The 14,474-nt window shown below is 36.7% G+C and overlaps 1 long non-coding RNA gene across 1 annotated transcript in view; it reads right to left on the reverse strand.

Annotated features, from left to right (window-relative positions):
• Nucleotides 1-382: 382 nt before the first annotated feature.
• LOC129490509 (uncharacterized) overlaps nucleotides 383-14,474 on the reverse strand; it is a 30,055-nt gene continuing 15,963 nt past the window's right edge. The window contains exon 3 of the long non-coding RNA XR_008660269.2: nucleotides 383-440. This is a non-coding gene — a long non-coding RNA (uncharacterized lncRNA). The remainder of the gene's footprint in view (nucleotides 441-14,474) is intronic.

Here is a 14,474-nt window from a genome sequence, read left to right on the forward strand (position 1 = left end):
TACAAGGCATGCTTCATTAAAAATATGTCAGCATCACAGTGACAAATCACAAAATTTAAAAGGCACAAGAAAAAAAACAATTTATTTAAAACATTCCTGTGTAAAAGTAGTCACCACTCTTAGTATTCTTCAACTATTTTTATTCTATTTAAATGCAAGCCTAGTTTTATCTCGAGTGTCTGACCTTGATGATATGGTTTACTTTAAACTTAGAAAATATTGAACTCTGTTGGAAATTTCCTACAGATCAGCTTTTCTAGATGCCAAGTGCCTTGTTTTAGCCACGGTGATGACAGCAATTGGGTTCTCAGGGATTCTGGCCTCTGGCATCATCTCAGTTGTTTATAATTGAAGTTGGCTCTGATGCGAACTCAGCTTAGAGGCATGGTTGGACTGCTGGGCTTAAGGCTGGCCTGCCAGGAGGTTGCCTTGAGGTGTAACTAGGCAAAGAAAGAAGAAGGTTGGGCAAAATTACCAACAATCTTCAACTATGAATTTTTATGAGTAGGGGCTTCCCACACCATCAGGCACTCTGAGCTGGAGAAACAAGGGATGTTGAATTGAATGTTTAGCTTTTTACGCTTGATAGTCAGATTAGGGAAGTTTTGGGTACACCTTTCCCACTCTAGAGTCCTCTCCCTAACTCAGGGCCAATTTGGGACGTGGGCTCAATGGAAATGAGTGCCGAGATCAATTAGAAATATCCATCATGAACATAGGAGGCAGGCATTCTGGCCAAGGGGTGTGTCTTCCCACTTTGTATTCCAGAGTGCGATTTCTTCTTGCTATCTGTCCCTCCGTAAATAAGCGTTGGGTGGAGGACAAGCTGGTTACAATCGAGGATGGAACGAGATTCTAGCAGAATTGCAGAATGAACCGAGAGCCACCAAAGTGTGCCTCTGTGAACCAGCAGAGAGAGCTGTGGAAGGCAAAGGAAGAGGAGCCAAGAGGCCAGATAATATTCCTGCTTCCCCTACATTGTGAGAGTGAAATGGTCCGCAACCTCTATCAGTAATTAACCAGAGGCTTTTTAGAGAGTAAGAATTCTGATAGACACTTCAATAGCTGAAGTCGCTCTTCAGTACTGCACATAACCTGTGGACAGATTTTCATCATTATTAATTCATTTATTCAACAGATAGATATTAAATTCAAGGCATAGTTCTAAATTATGCAGTCAATTACAAAACATAAATAATAATGAAGGGCATTAGCTCTGCCTCATAGGACGTTAAAGCTCTAGCTGCTAAATGAGACAAGTAGGGTTCCCACATCAAGTGCCTGGGCTCCTGTTATAACCTGGACTCTGCTTCCGATGGCTTCTCTTGTTTCCGTTTTGGTAAAGCCATCATTTGGCTTAGTCCCTATCCTTGCCATGGTCACCCACCAGCAGGTGGACCTCCTTGACCGTAACTACACGCATAGATCTTTGATTGTTTCTTTTCAAATGTTTGCTTACTTTAGACCTGCAGTCGAATGTTGTTTGGACCATAAGACTCTGAGGCTGTGTGTGGTTGAAGCTGTCTTGAGACTCAAAGAGCTATTGAGGAAGGGATTTGGTAGCTGAACTCTTTTGAAGTTTTTCTCTGTCTCTCACACATCTGGGGCTGAATAGCTGAATATATTGTTTAATTTCTACATCGATAATAGTTTAATAGGCATTCATGCAAATAAGTTCTGCTGGGAGTTTATTGTCCTACTCCAATAACCAGTAATGCATTTCTTGAATTCAGTGTAGGTATAAATTCTACATGGTAAGTGAAACTGTCTTTATGAATTACTGCTATAGAATATACTAGATTGTGTAGGTTTTAGTACAATCTAGGTAATTACCAAGCCTTGTAACATTTTCAGGAATGTGATCCTTTCACTTCAGTTTATGGAACTTGGAAATTTTTCAGTTGCCACCCACTAGTTAATCATAAACTTAATTCTATGTATCTGAATTTATTTTTCTATTTATAAATGTATCTGGATGCTTTCTCAAAGGTTTACCAGATTAAAAACCTATGACTTGAAAAATTAAAAGAGAAGTAATTAGAATTGTGTTAAAAAACAGAATCAGGCCGAGCATGGTGGCTTATGCCTGTAATGCCAGCACTTTGGGAGGCTGAGGCGGGAGGATCATTTGAGGTCGGGAGTTCGAGACCAGCCTGGCCAACATGGCAAAACCCCACCTGTAATAAAAAAAATACACAAATTAGCTGGGTGTGGTGGTGAATGCCTTTAGTCCTAGCTACTCAGGAGGCTAAGGCAGGAGAATCGCTCGAACCCAGGAGGCTGAGTTTGCAGTGAGCCAAGATAGTGTCACTGCACTCCAGCCTGGGTGACACAGTGAGATCCTGTCTTAAAAAAAGAAAAGAAAAAGAAAGAAAACCAGAATCATACAATGAGAGAGGTTGTATAGTCCTTTTAATTGTCCATAATGGATACATTTCTTTTTCTGTGTAATAGTTTATCAGCATGAAAAAAAAAAGAGTCACTGAACACTGATAATTTTCTTCTCTCTCTCTTTATTTTTCCTTTTTTTTTGAGATGAAATCTTGCTCTGTTGCCCAGGGCTGGAGTGCAATGGCAACATCTCTGTTCACTGCAACCTTCACATCCTGGGTTCAGGCGATTCTCCTGCCTCAGCCTCCCAAGTAGCTGAGATTACAGGTGCATCCCACCATGCCTGGATAAGTTTTTGTATTTTCAGTAGAGATGGGGTTTCATCGTGTTGGCCAGGCTGGTCTCAAACTCCTGACCTCCAATGATCTTCCCGTCGTAGCCTCCCAAAGTGCTGGTGATGATTTTCATTTAACGGTGTTCTACAAAGTGAGTTTAGGCAGTGAAAAGGCACATGTCATCTATAGTTTACCAGAAAGTAGTACTGGTCACCAGCATTGAAGCATACTCGTAACCCTGGAAAATTTCTTCAGCTGCCAGAATTAATCTCAGATTTTAAGACTGGAGCAAAGACTAATTTGGTATGTGTTCATTTAGATTAGTAAATCTCCATGGTGTTCGAGCTGTATAATATCAAATCTAAAATAAGCCAAGAGAGTTGAACAATTTCTCATCTCTCAGAAAAAAGTGCATCATTTTCAAGAGATTTAAGATTGAGTTTAAAATCCAACTGCCTATTCCAGTGTATGTTTCTCCAGAATAAGGCCAAGCCCTAAAATTCTGGAGAGTGTCCTCCAAGTTGTGTTTAAGTAATAATTGATAAATCTATGGTTTAGATACATATGGAATTCCATATAACTCTAGCTCCAGCCTTTGCGAGTAAAAATTGGCAGTGACCATGGCCTTAATGGAGAAATGTGGTTAATTGGAATTTTCGGTACCAAAAGTCTTCTTGTTACTAGGTTATCGGGGTACCCTGTAATAGTATCCATAACTCATTGCCCACTTGTCTGTTTTGATTTCTTTTTTAAAAAGACAATTTTAGGACGGGTGTGGTGGCTCACGCCTGTAATCCCAGCACTTTGGGAGGCCCAGGCGGGCGGATCACGAGGTCAGGGGATCGAGACCATCCTGGGTAACACGGTGAAACCCCGTCTCCACTAAAAATACAAAAAATTAGCCGGGCGTGGTGGCGGCGCCTGTAGTTCCAGCTACTTGGGAGGCTGAGGCAGGAGAATGGGGTGAACCCGGGAGGTGGAGCCTGCAGTGAGCAGAGATCGTGCCTCTTCCAACCTGGGCTACAGTGACACTGCGTCTCAAAACATACAAACAAACAAAGACAATTTTAAACTTGGAGGTTTTGTACCTCGATTCACATCTGTGGCATATTTATAAAATAATCATGCCTTTGCATATTTTTCCTTTGATATCTTAGCTATATATCCAAGCCATTTATGTTTTTTAATTGCCACAAATATCGCACCGAAATAGAGCACCAGGTACAAAAATGCCTGGTATAACGTTTCTTCTTGTTCTTGAAAGTTATTTTAATCCCCATGTTTAAGATATTCCTAGACAGCTATATGTAACTATAATTACTTCTGCTAGGTAGAAACATCTCTGTGGTCAACACTTGTGAGGTACCTTGTAAATAAAAATATGCTTGAGTAGAAATAGTATTTTGCAAATATAGCCCTAAATAGAACTACTAATTTTACCAAGAATTAAAGACTCCAAACTCTTTGTCTTTCAACTTTGGTTGGTAGGAACATCTCATTACAATGAGCCAAAAGCCTATGTGATCATTAATGAGGTAATTTTAACACTTACAAATGACACAGCTAATTTGTAATAGGTTTTTGAAGTGCAAATTGCATGTTTCTGTTTAAATAATGAGAGTAAAATATGGACACTATTCACACTCTATATACACAACTAACCCCAACTTGTCTCTAGAAGAAAGGTCTAATTTTTCCGGTCTCATCCACAAAATGAAGAGTTAAAAAGCTGTATCTTTATTCTCACTTTAAGTGATTTTTTAACCACTGTATAACACTACTACAGTTTGTTTGGAGATAAAATAACTCATGGTGAGAAATCCAGTTCTTGAAAGAAATCATTTTACCTTCAATCACATTTAGGATATCTATGCTTTTAGGGTAAGGATGAAAATTTATAAACATTTGTTAAATTATGCAACTGTTTTTGAAGATGTTTCAAAATTACATTTTCCTTATTGTACAACTAGTTTTCATGTATTCACAAATGAGACACATGAGAATTATTAATGCAAAAGCATAGCATATTGACAAAGTTTATAATGTAAATAGTTTAGTTAGGAAAGAATGTAATAAGTGAATTATCAAAGCTATTTTATTGGTCCCTAGATTTGCCATAGAAGAAAATGAAGCACCCTTATAAAAATTTCTCAGCAGTGAGAAAATTTAAGGTCTATTTTGTATGCCGTAAGCTCTAAAAAATATTATTGCCAATAAAAATAGAGTGCCTGATAATAAAACACAATCTAAAATTGTCTTTTTAAAGGTTCACTCTTATTCTTCTTCCCTTCCTATGTGTGCACAGAATACTGTCACTGTCTTGATTGGAACACTGTCTCTCTGTCTCAGAGGGTGTACAGTTTTAGAAGGGAGAAAATATTTGTTCATTTTGCTTCCTATAAGGTAAGGTCTCAGTGGTTGAAGGTCAATTAACAAACTTTTTGTCTTCATACTACTATCTAGGAATTACCAACTGGCTTCTCTTTAGATTTTGAAAAATAAAAGAAAAGAACTAGCATTTGTTAGAACTTACTGTGTTCCAGAAACTTTATTGATACCATTTCTTCTCATTATCACATTCATTCTTTCAATTAGTATTATCTTTTCCATCTTAAGAAGGTGGGACCAGAGGTTTTGTAATGTCCATTAACCCACTGTGGATTTCATGGCTTGCAAGAAGAAGAAAGCGTGGTGGAACTCAGGTTTGTCTGATTCCAAATTCACATCCTTTCATATCTCCACGAAAGATAGAAAAGATAAATTGGGCTCTATTCTAACAAGAGAAACACAATTTTCCATCAGATAAATGAATGATTCTTAAACCTCAAAAATAAAACATGTAGCAAAAGCTCAGTTCAAGAGTAGACATAAAGGTTGTGACATGGGTAGTAGGGATATATGTCTAGTGACATAGATTTGCTATGCATATCTGACCAAAAATCTCCCTCGTGATTTTCAAATCAGATGCACAACTGCATTTAATGAGTTTCACAAATCATTAACATCAGTCTCTGAAAACAAGATTGTTAAAAAATATTAAGATTTTCAACAACAAAGATCTTATCTAAATAGTAAGGAGATTAAATTAGATGGCTCGATTCCCTGGGCAGTCTAGTTGACAATTCAACTTGTTCAAAGCTATAACATATGGCAACTTAAAAAATTATGAAAGTTTTTCTAACTTTGTGCTTAAGGTAGTTGGCCATTCTTCCTCTTGGGAATAAAAAGTGCAGATTTTCTGTCGAAGCATTTTGCTATTGTTTTTCGATTTCCATTTATGAGAAATAGATAAAATAGCAACTTTTTAGTTACAAATTTAAAGTCAAAATGGAGATAATTAAGTATCTCCATTAATTAAGTAAAGATTAATTTTTTTAAAAATAGCATTTACTAAATTCTAATTAATCAATTGATTGACTATTTTATCCCTGGCTCAATGTAACTCTCTTTGAAATACTCTTGTCTCAATTCTAGTTTATGTCAACAATGTGTCATCACAGATGACTTTTTGTCATCTTGATCTCTCGGTTCTATGAAGACCTTTGATCTAATGACAATGTTTTCCAATAGAATTGCTTCTACTCAAACTTCTGAGATCAAATTTGTGGATTTAGTCTCACCCCAATCAATTCTTCAACTCTCAGGACACCAACTGGTGTCCTACAGTTCAATTCAATCCTGATACTGTCTATCTGGAGATAGCATCAGATCCCACAAGTTCAGGGTTCAGGCCCACAAGACTGCCCCCCCCCACCGTTAGAGACGAGTTGTGGGCCTCCCATACTCTTGACCAACTGACTATAAATTAGGACTTCCATGGATTCCTTCCCCAGGTTCTATAATTTGCTAAGACGGCTCACAGAACCCAAGAAAGCACTTTGCTTATAGTTACTGTCTGATACAAATCAGGAACAGTCAAATAGAAGAGACACATAGGGCCAGGTATGGTGAAAAGGGGCACAAAGAGGGCCGACAGTTTCAACCATCTAGTTAGGCCTTCATCTTTCTGGTGTCCAGCACCCACTCTGAAGCTCTACGGGTCTCCACCACTCATGTCATGTCAATAGCATAAACTCAAGTATGGCTAAAAGGGACTTATGACTAGTAAAGGATGGTCCTCTCATCTCTATCAGGAAATTTCAAGTTTTAGGGGCTCTGTACAGTGAACTGGGGAGGAAGACCAAATAGGACATACCCTAGACCAGTTGTGCTAACTACTGTGTGCCTCAAAATTGCCTACAGTTGTGTTAAAATAAGAGATTGCTGAGACCTGCTATTGGAATTTCAGATTTGGTAGATCTGGGGGTGTAACCTGAGAATTTGCAGTTCTAGTAGGTTCCCAGGTGATGCTGATGCTGCTAGCACAGGGACCACACTTCCAGAAGGACTTAGTGAAGCATCGTCATTACTTATAATAGCAACTTCTCTGTAGTCACAATTTCATTCATCCCATTCTCTGAGCTCCTCCTTTAATCATTCCCTTTCATATACTGACATAAAATTTTTCAATCCCTCTGAGACCTCCAAACTATTATTTTATCATATTCACAATGACCCTTACCTCCTTGATGTCTACTCTATTGCCTGTTCTCCTGCCTAAATTCCATGGTCAACCATTCCCAGGAAACTTCAACTTCCTTGTTTCTCTTTCATTTTGCTGAATCTAACCAGGAAAATAACCCTGGTTAGATCCAAATTTACACCAAATCCTCACATATATTTGAGCAACTAGCTACATGGAGCAATTTGAAAAATATCCCACTTGAAACTGAGAATCTCAGTGCCGCCTATCAATCAGTCATACTACATATGTTCCAATCTATTCGCCCTCTAATTTACTTAGTTTTGTATCTTATCCTGTCTCTAATCCCTAACACTTCCCCAGAAATCCTCATTCTCTTTTTGGTTGTGCTTCCCTGAGAACATTGCGTCACCCAAAGACAACTTCCACAGACTCCTGAAACAATTTAAACTCACTTTCCCATGTCTATATCCACATACTCTTCCTTTTCACCTATTATTATCGTGAACTAACTGGCCCGTCTGTATATTGTCTGATGATGATTTCTATATTACAGGGTTAGAGCTACTTTCTCATTATAGCATAGCTTGGAATCAAATCCACGCAGTCCACCACTGAAACTGGGGTTCCAAGTCAGTGTATTTGGAGAAGGAGAGCTAGTAGAAAAACAAGGATGAAAAGACCCAGGATGAAGCTCCTGATGGAAGAAAAGGCCATTTTTACTATTATGAACCCCTTGAAGTAGACCATAAGCATTCTCATCTGGACAAATATCCATTCATCAACACCAGTGAGCTGATTAAGTTTTAGGGTTTTAAGGGTCAATGAACAATTATTCCTCATTCAGCAATTAAAGAAGGATTAATATGAATATTATCTTGAAGAAGTTTAATTTAAAATATATTTCATTGATCTTTGGCAATTGTCTTCTATCAGATCATTACCAATCAATATGAGTTGGGAGGAAGGGAGAAAACCCAAAACTTAATCAGATGCCTGAAGTTAGGGAACATTTTATAACCAACCCAGGGAAAAAAAAAAGGCTCAAAAAGGGAAAGATGAGGACATAGAAAATACATTTCAAATATTTTAACTTTTTGACAAAATGTCAGTTGTGTGCAAGAAAAACTGATGATTGTGTGAATATAACTTTGTCATTTACATCTGCCAATGTGTTCAGAAATATATAACCTATAAGTTTTTTTAAGTTTGACGCAAAATTCATTCATCAAAGTATCTAAAACATTCTGAAAATACTAAAAATTTTCAATTTAAATATTAAGCGAAACAGCTCTGTATATATAAATAAGCTCAAACAAACATGCACGCTCCCCAACAATAACACTGCTACAGATATTGACTGGTGGTTTTGGTTTCATTTCATCTTATAATGGCAAATCTGGTTAAAACCTAGATTCTGGGCTGGGCGCAGTGGCTTATGCCTGTAATCCCAGCACTTTGGGAGGCCGAGGCAGGCAAATCACAAGGTCAACAGATCGGGACCATCCTGGCCAACATGGGGAAACCCCATCTCTACTAAAGAAATATACAAAAATTATCTGGGCGTGGTGGCACGTGCCCGTAGTCCCAGCTACTCAGGAGGCTGAGGCAGGAGAATTGCTTGGACCTGGGAGGCGGAGGTTGCAGTGAGCTGAGATTGTGCCACTGTACTCCAGCCTGGTGACAAAGAGAGACTCCGTCTCAAAACAAAACAAAACAAAACCTCAGATTCTGAACTGAATCTCAGAATAAGGATCTCAAAGAGGTCAATATGTATGTAATCTATTCTTAAAGAAAAATTTTCTCCAATTGTTTATTGAACTGTCACACTGGCTCTGACTTTGTTTATACCCTTAAAAAGTATCTAGATTTATGTGTAGCTTTTGTAAAGTGAAAGCTCAGAATGTCTACTCTGTCCTGGTACCCCTTTAGTTTAATTGCTGGAAAATATGTAATAAAAATGAATTGGTCAACAAATGGAAAATTTGAACTTTGCATACTAAATTTTTACTTCATATTATCAACTCTTGAAAACTAAGTGTGTATATTAGAAATGACACTCATTTGACTATACCATAATGCATTTCAGACTTTTTATCTTCAGCTACAGAATTTCTCCATCCTTTGAATTATGTTAGCTGGCTTTAGTTGCCCAGTGTTGGTGATCCGCCTCCACTAATTCACAACTCTATTGTACTGCCCCGGGGATGCATTTCCATAGCTCTGCCTTGTTATGAGTGTCATTTTTTTCTTCTATTTTGTTGACTGCCATTCAAATATTTTTGGCTTTATCAGAGAGTTTCACTTTATTGTTTGTCACCTCCTCATTTTTTTTAGCTTTTATAATTTACTGTGTTATATCTGCCTGGGCTTTTGTTTCCTTTACAGATTTGTTTCATATTATTTTTAGCTTATGATACTTCTAAAGTCTGTACCCTTTTAATTTTCACTTGCTTCATCTTCACATTCTTGTGTTTTGTTTTCATTTCAAAATACCAGAAAGTAAAATGTCTCAGCAGCTTGGTGAGTGGAATAGTTTATTTATAATCCAAAGAAAACCCATACTTTTTGTAAGCTATCTGCTTATAAGTAAAAATTTTATATAGAAATTCTTGAAAAAAAATCTTAAATTTCTGGGGGGTTGAATGAGATTTTAAAAATCATTCTATACAACAACAGGTGCAAAATTTGTATTCCTCTACTCAAGAGAAATAATGAACATTTGTTATTAGTTTACTAACATCTAAATGTTAATGTATTCAATTATACATTATTAAAACAAAATTAAGCTGAAGAGGTGGAAAAGTATAAAACAAACCAGTGCATAATTTACCTTTATTCATATGAAGCATCTTTTTCTCTCCTGAAAATAGAGATTAACCAGTGGTGTGCTGGGGCGGGAGGGGGTGTGTTGGAGGGAGAAAAGCCATGATTTGTACAATTTGCCCATTTCCATGTTTTAAATACTCCCACCCTGGCCAATTTCAAGCTACCAGCAATTTGATAACCAGTTCACAACATTTTTGAAAATTTAATAATAAGCTCTCAAAAGCTGGTACAGGCCAGGCTAAGCCAGCTTCAGCACAAAACTGAAAATGATTATTAATCTTTACTAGCTCCAGATATCTTTTAACATATATTGAAATCTATGACCCTTAAAAAGAAAACATATATACAGATTTTGACAAAACTTTGCAGTTCCACTCATGGATCCCTGTATAAGAATCCCCTTTCTATGTGTGTTTGCAATTTGAAGAGTTCAGACTTTATGATTCACAGGTGATAACTAATGATTTAATCTCAACACTTAGGCTTTTATAATTTGGGAGTCAGGTGTTTCACTGCTGTAGTAGTAACTGCTTCTTCTCAGAGAAACTTAGAAACTAAGACCAGGGCAATATCCCTTGGTCTGCAACACACCTCTTCTTTCTGAACATATCGTATAAGAAGCTAACTTTGTCTCAAAGTTCATATGACTTTTGTATTTTCAATTACTAGCTATTTTCTTTTGGAACTGTAGGACTGGCAGAACTTTCCCTCTACCCTCTGAAGGTATGAGAACTGAGTGTATGAAATAAATGGATAACGGGCATGTCAAAAGAAGAAAAGGTGTACACATTTACTACACGCATGGGGAAATCACAGGAAAGAAAAGTGGATGCAAAAACAAAACAAAACAAAACAAACAAAACACCATCAAGAAAAAACCCCAGTGAGATTTAGGAGCTTATAGGGAAGGCAGGAGGGAGAATGTAGGAAACTTAGGGGAGGGGAAATGACTTTTGGGAAAGATGACCAGACCCTTAGCAGAATAGATGACAGTTTGTGACAGTCTGTCTTGGTGTGGTTTGGACACTTAGTCTTCTCTCCTGTGATACGAGGAGTCAATTTTCGCCGGCTGATGACACTCCTAGGAAGGAGATGAATGTCTTTGTGCTGATAAGACAGTATCTTGAAGCTTTATTTTCCAATTCAGTTCCAAATCTGCAGTGTATCAAAATCTCCTCATTATGCTTTGGATGTTATGGTAGATAAATGGTATCTTCACAAAGATACATTCATTCTGGTATTGAAAGTTCCTTTTGGGGGGTTTCTCTTTAGGAAGGTAAAGAGAGTGCAGAGAAAGCATGTCACACATTTGTTGTTTTTCAAGTATTTTCAGTTCGATGTAATCAGTGCACCAAAGCAATCCACTCAGGGCTAGCATTTCCTGAACACCTTCAGAACTCTTTTCCATCCCCTGTTATTTCTATCAGATCATGTGATTTCAGAAAAACTTTTACTTGCCACTTACATATATATTGAAAAGGCAAACTTTCCTTTCAGAGTTTGCTAATTTTGGCAAAGTACATTAACAAAAATTAAGTACGTGAAATTTTCTATTCTATTGTTTTGAAAATAATTCTAGAAACTGTCCTTGTAAGAACAGCAAAAAGAGATAAAAAATAGATAATTCTCCTCTGCTGCTTCAACCATTCTTTGCTTAACAAAGTATCCAATTAAAAGGCAAAACTCTCATTTCAGGTTTATATGTATCTATTGCTTAATTAGAAAGTAAATACTCCACCCCATATAATCTGGTGTCAAAAAACTTATAATAAAATTACTTTGATTTTGTTGATGATAAGTTTGTGAATTTAAATCTCAACTTACAGTGTTGAATTTATTTGCTTTGTGCTGACAAGACAGTATCTTGAAGTTTTGTTTTCCAACTCAGTTCTAAATCTGCAGTGTATCAAAATCTCCTCATTATGCTTTGGATGTTATGCTACATAAATGGCATCTTCACAAAGATACATTCATTCTGGTATTGAAAGTGCCTACTTAAAATTCTGCACGAACAGTTTTATTGAAAAAATATGTAGACAAGCCATTAATTATACACAGTGACTTGGAACAAATTCTTATAAGAAGCATAGCATGTCTTCCATTAAATGTATACATTTTATAAAAAGTTACTGAAAGTCTTCCTGAGGTTAAACAATAAATCTTTTAAATTTAATCAGTGTGCTACCTCAAAGGTATTTTTTTCTTTAGGACACTCACTTAGGGCATACAGTCAGATTTCAGCCTACTTTAAACAACTAGGCAGTAATTTTAGTGCATTTTTCTGTTTGTTAAAAAGCTAGTTGTTGAGAATAAGTTGCTCAATTATCTTCCTCAATTACTTTTTGTTTTGTTTTGTAATTATTATCCTATTTTGGTTTTCCTTTAGAATTGTGAAATATCTTGAATCAGAAATTGCAGAGAATATATAAATGAGTAAGCATGCACTCTGCAATCAAACTAGATCTCGAAAGTGTTTTGTTGTAGTTTATACCTTGAATTCAAAGTGCCATTTTATACAAGGCACTTGAAAAATTTTCAAGCTCATCTATTTCATAATAGTACAAAATTTATTGTTCTTTTATTTGCAAGGAGATAGAGCAGATAAAAGATCACTTTATTTCTTACAGTGTTGACTTTGATATTCTAACCTTGTCAGTTTATACAGATTAATGAAGACTCCGTACATGTAAAGTTCACTATAATTTTTTTTCTGGCATGAGAGTCCAAACAAATAGTCCAACAGGTAACTACATATTCAAACACGTCAAGTAAAAATATACAATAGCTTGACAAAAAATAAAAAAGAAAAAAGAAACCCTTATACATGCCTTAACATTCTTAAACTCTGAGGACAAAATCAGATTCAAAAGAAACATTTCTGGTGGGCAGGGAAAGGGCTAAAAAGCTAAAGTATATAATAAGTAAATTCCTCATTGCTATCAAATATATGAGCAGCATGACATTTCAACACATGTTAAAGTTTTCTGAAAAAAGTTCTAGGATAATAGGATTTCAACTTTGGATTCTACAGATACCATTCTTGGGATTGGTATGGGAGAATCATCCTCTTCATGTATTAGTGGATTCAAATGAAAAAAAATCAGGCAGCTAGTTCCTTTCCAAGAAGCCCTAGAGATTGTTGCACATAAAAATATGAACCATATTTCTGATTCAAACTTTAATTAGAGAATTCTCTTTATTCCCTCTTCTGCATAAAATTATGCACCGGCACTCTGCTCTCCAGACAAGTAAAACTTCTTACCTGCTATCATTTGAGATACCCAAGACTCAGAACATATTATTTCCTAGCTGAAAGTCCCAACAAAGCTTCTCAGAACAAAAACAACAGAAAGTTAAATACACAGAGACAGGGTATGAAACAGTGGTTACCAGGGGCTGGGGGTGAGGAGAGAAAATGGAGACAGAGAATTCAGAGGATGCAAAGTTGCAGATATGTAGAATTAACAAGTTGAGGGATCTGATGCACAACATGAGGACTGTAGGTATTAATATTTACTGTATTTGGCATTTTACTAAAAGGGTAGTTTGTGGGTACTATTTCCTCACACACATATCCAGAAAAAAGGTAACTGAGATTTTCAAAGGGAAGGCTTCCAGTTTTTGCCCATTCAGTATGATATTGGCTGTGGGTTTGTCATAGATAGCTCTTATTATTTTGATATACGTCCCATCAATACCTAATTTATTGAGAGTTTTTAGCATGAAGGGCTGTTGAATTTTGTCAAAGGCCTTTTCTGCATCTACTGAGATAATCATATGGTTTTTGTCGTTGGTTCTGTTTATATGCTGGATTACATTTATTGATTTGTGTATGTTGAACCAGCCTTGCATCCCAGGGATGAAGCCCACTTGATCATGGTGTATAAGCTTTTTGATGTGCTGCTGGATTCAGTTTGCCAGTATTTTATTGACGATTTTTGTATCAATCTTCATCAGGGATATTGGTCTGAAATTCTCTTTTTTGGTTGTGTCTCTGTCAGGCTTTGGTATCAGGATGATCCTGGCCTCATAAAGTGAGTTAGGGAGGATTCCCTCTTTTTGTATTGATTGGAATAGTTTCAGAAGGAATGGTACCACCTCCTCCATGTACCTCTGGTAGAATTCTGCTGTGAATCCATCAGGTCCTGGACTTTTTTTTGTTGGTAAGCTATTAATTATTGCTTCAATTTCAGAGTCTGTTATTGATCTATTCAGAGATTCAACTTCTTCCTGGTTTAGTCTTGGGAGGGTATATGTGTCCAGGAATTTATCCGTTTCTTCTAGATTTTCTAGTTTATTTGCGTAGAGGTGTTTATAGTATTCTCTGATGGTAGTTTGCATTTCTGTGGGATCAGTGGTGATATCCCCTTTATCATTTTTTACTGCATCTATTTGATTCTTCCCTCTTTTCTTCTTTATTAGTCTTGCTGGCGGTCTATCAATTTTGTTGATCTTTT

Source organism: Symphalangus syndactylus, chromosome 9, assembly GCF_028878055.3.
Source record: "Symphalangus syndactylus isolate Jambi chromosome 9, NHGRI_mSymSyn1-v2.1_pri, whole genome shotgun sequence".
NCBI lineage: Eukaryota > Metazoa > Chordata > Mammalia > Primates > Hylobatidae > Symphalangus > Symphalangus syndactylus.